We start from the raw sequence: 4,014 nt of genomic DNA, 5'->3' as shown, positions 1-4,014 counted from the left end.
TCGTTTTAATGTCAAGTTTCTCTTTATAGTAGTGAAGTAGTCTACTTTTGGTTAGTTGTTTCTGGCTTTTGCTGATTCTATACTTCCTCTGCGTGCATTAAAAATGTTTTCTTGTGCATTTGGGTTTCTTTATTATTCTTTTTCTCTCTCGACTTTTGCCTTTTATTTTGTCTGTGTTGTGCTTTTGTGAACGATACTAATGTTTATGGGTTTTGATTTTTTTTCATTTTTTGATTCTCTCTCTTTTCCATGGATGTTGGTGCATGTTGCAGATTCCACGTTGTGATTTACATGTACATGGATGTTGCCATATTGGTGCAGGCAGTGATTCAGAAGATAGGTGCACGACTGCACGGTATATTATTTACATTTGAGGTTGGATGTATTGCTCACCCAATTCCATGCCTCGATTCTAGCTTACTTGATTGCTTATTAATAGGTACTTCTTTATCACAAAATAGTTCAAACACTGACCATTGTATTATAGGACCTATTAAGGTACAGGTGGTGACGTGGTGTCAACTGACATCTCCTAGAATTCAAAAAGATAATGCAATTTGTTGTGCACAAGAGAGAACACAAACAATTCTTGAACAATATAAAGGGGTTTTTTTTTATTCTTGTCGAACTATAATGTTTGGGAAGCTGAAATAGATGTGAAACTGATAAGGTAGTGAAAAGGAGATGAGCTGATAAGGTAGTTAAAATGAGATGAGCTGATAAGATAGTTAAAATTATCAGCACGTTAAATTGAGATGCTATATTTGATAGCAACTTGATTTCAGTCAACTTTTGAGCTTAAATTTTATTTAAACTATTACTCCAAATAGAATTATTTATTTTATGTAACTTAAACTTTTAACACCTACTCATTTAAACTTAAACGTGTTGCCAAAAAGAGCCTAAGACTATTTCAAATTTGCGGTCATTATATCCTTCAATTCTTGACGTGCTTGATGTTATTGGTGAATTTTCCACTGAAATTGGTAATAGAAATAAGGTGGGGGTGCTTAATGGTTACAAGTTACTCCTTCCATCCTAAGAAAATTTGAACACTTGTTGAAACACTTAGTTTAAAGTGATAAGTTGTAGTTTAGTGGTCACATGATATTTTGTTAAAAAATAGATATAATAAGAGTTAATTGGTAGGGACGTAGGGTATCTTTTTTGTTTAATACTTGAATAAGAGAAATTTGTTTTTATTGATAGAGATTGAGTGGAAGCCAAAAGATTACTTGAAAACTCATATAGACAACCAAAAAAAATATTGAGACTATTTTGGGAGGAAAGGAGTAGTGATGGCCACTGGTGCGGGCTGGGCGGGCCGGATCGTGGGCCGTAGCGGGCTGGGCTGAGATTTCACGGCCCAGGACCGAACCGTGAAATTCATGGGTTGGGTGGGCTGGTCCGCGGGCTGAAAAGTCTTGGCCCACACCGGTCTGTTACCGGTTTTCACGGTTTGAGAAGCGGTTCTGGCGGTTCATGGGTCTAGTGGGCTGGACTGGGCTGGCGGGCCGGCATGAGATTTTTTTTTTTCAAAATTATTTAATCATTGAAATTATTCATTATTGTTATATAAAATCTTTAAAATGAATAAAAATATATACAATTATTAAAATTAATTAATAATTTTATTATTTTAAAATTTGATTGAATTAAAATATATGCAATTTGATTAAAATATATACAATTTGATTAAAATATACACAATTTGGTTCAATAATAACTTGAACTGGGCTGGTCTGGTTCATGGGTCGGGCTGGACCGGTTTCGTGGTCCGGGCTGGGCGGTTTTAGTAGCGGGCTTTAGTGGGCTGGACTCAAGAAATCTGGCCCACGGCCCACCCACCAATTTCACGATTCGAGCTGGGCTGGACCGAGCTTTTTGCGAGCCCAGCCCACACGGCCCACGAGGTGGGCTGGGCTGGATTGGCCCGCACTGTTGGCCATCTCTAGAAAGGAGTACTATTTTGGCATCATTAATAATGACCTTCTTCAGAATTTTGAGACCATTGGATTTGGGTCGGTTCTAGGTATGGATGTTAAAAAAACGTGTTTAGGTCTGGATTTGATAGATTCAGACCCATACTCGACCCATATCCGACCCAGATCCGCCCTATAGACCATTATCCGCCCTATAGACCACACGGCCCACGAGGTGGGCTGGGCTGGATTGGCCCGCACTGTTGGCCATCTTTAGAAAGGAGTACTATTTTGGCATCATTAATAATGACCTTCTTCAGAATTTTGAGACCATTGGATTTGGGTCGGTTCTAGGTATGGATGTTAAAAAAACGTGTTTAGGTCTGGATTTGATAGATTCAGACCCATACTCGACCCATATACGACCCAGATCCGCCCTATAGACCATTATATAGTAGTATATAATAATATAAAACATATATAGAGCAATGAATTTTTTCATCCTAATATTTGAATTTATAGTTTTCCACATAGCCATTGTGTCAGGTGACTTAATTACTCGAGCTCTAAACTTCTCATTTTATCCGTTGTCGACCGGGACTCAAGCCACCTTATTGTGGATCTTTTGTTTGGAATGTTTTGTAGAAGAATTAGACTTATCATTTTAATAACATAAGAACTGGTATAAAAAGACGCGACTATAAAAATGTAAACAATTAATAAGTTTGAGATCCATTTTAGACCTAAGATCTGCCATACCTATTGAATCTGTCTAAGGGTCTAGGTTTTTTAGACCTTGTGGGTCTGGGACGAGTCTAGGTCTAAATCAAATTTTATGGATCCGAATATGGCTTGACCACCCCAGATCCGACCGATGCCCATTTCTAGTTAGAAAGTGTGAGTCAAATTACAGAATGCCACAAAGGTGGCTTCGGATTTTTTTATATTTTTTGTTTTAAAAGAACTTCATAAAATGTGGCTTGTAGTCAAATCTATACAAATATATTAAAAGGCGTGCGAAAGAAAGCCTATGTGCCACGTGGCACTCTCCTCAAAGTTCTAATGCAAATGTTTTATGTTTATGTGTACTCCTCACTTTAAAAAAAATGTAACTGCAAGATATCGAATACGTAACCTTTGAAATGAAAAGTAAGTGCTTAACCATCAATACAATATGACTTTGTTGTCTAATATTTCAAATAAAATATCATGAAGTCTTGCAATAATTATAATTAATTAAAAAGACCTAAACAAGTGTGTGTGTATATATATATATATAGGAACAAGATTTTGTGAAAACAACTCTTAATATGAAAACTGAAAACAAGACATTTGGCCCGTTGATTTTGATCGTGCGGCTTATATTCTCAATTCCCTCTATCCCACGCTGACACTCTCCCTCTTTGTTCATAAAACTCCACCTCTCTCTCTCTACTCGATCTAAAGATCCAACCCACATTTAACCCCTTTCATTTTTTCTTCTCTCTCCTCCTTCATCAATGGCAAAAAACACCGCATCGCCACCATCATCAGCACCTCCATCTTCAACCAAAGATTCAATCATAGTCTACGCTCGTCGAAAACCTATCAAGTACGGCCTCCTTCTGATTTCTAAGTTCATTTTTTTTTTTTTTTTTGGTAAGCAAGTCATCTTATATATTAACCGCACAGCACATTACAACCACAAAGTCAAGTAAGAGCAAAACCCTAGGTTAGCCCACAAACAAGACCAACAACTACTTACAAACATCCAAAGAAAGCTCTCTAATCCAAGTTCTATCTGCTTGAGCTCGCTTTTTTGCATAGCTACAATGAGCTCTTTCTATTACATTCAATTGCACTCTATGCCTCATAACAGACGTTGCAATTACTTTCTGGTTCCAGAAGACTTCATTCCTCGCCCACCAAACATGGTAAACCATAGCAGCCACACTAGTAGCATAAACATGCTTCTTGAATCTAGAGACTCTACTCCGAGCTATTTCCCTTAGTAGACCAGGAACACTAGTACATGTAGTCTCCCATTTCAGCCATGTTTTAATTCTCTGCAAAATCTCAGCGCCATAACAACATCTAAAGAAAAGGTGTTCTT

Source organism: Beta vulgaris, chromosome 4 (genome assembly GCF_026745355.1).
Source record: "Beta vulgaris subsp. vulgaris cultivar EL10 chromosome 4, EL10.2, whole genome shotgun sequence".
NCBI lineage: Eukaryota > Viridiplantae > Streptophyta > Magnoliopsida > Caryophyllales > Amaranthaceae > Beta > Beta vulgaris.
Note: the sequence above shows the minus strand (reverse complement) of the source record.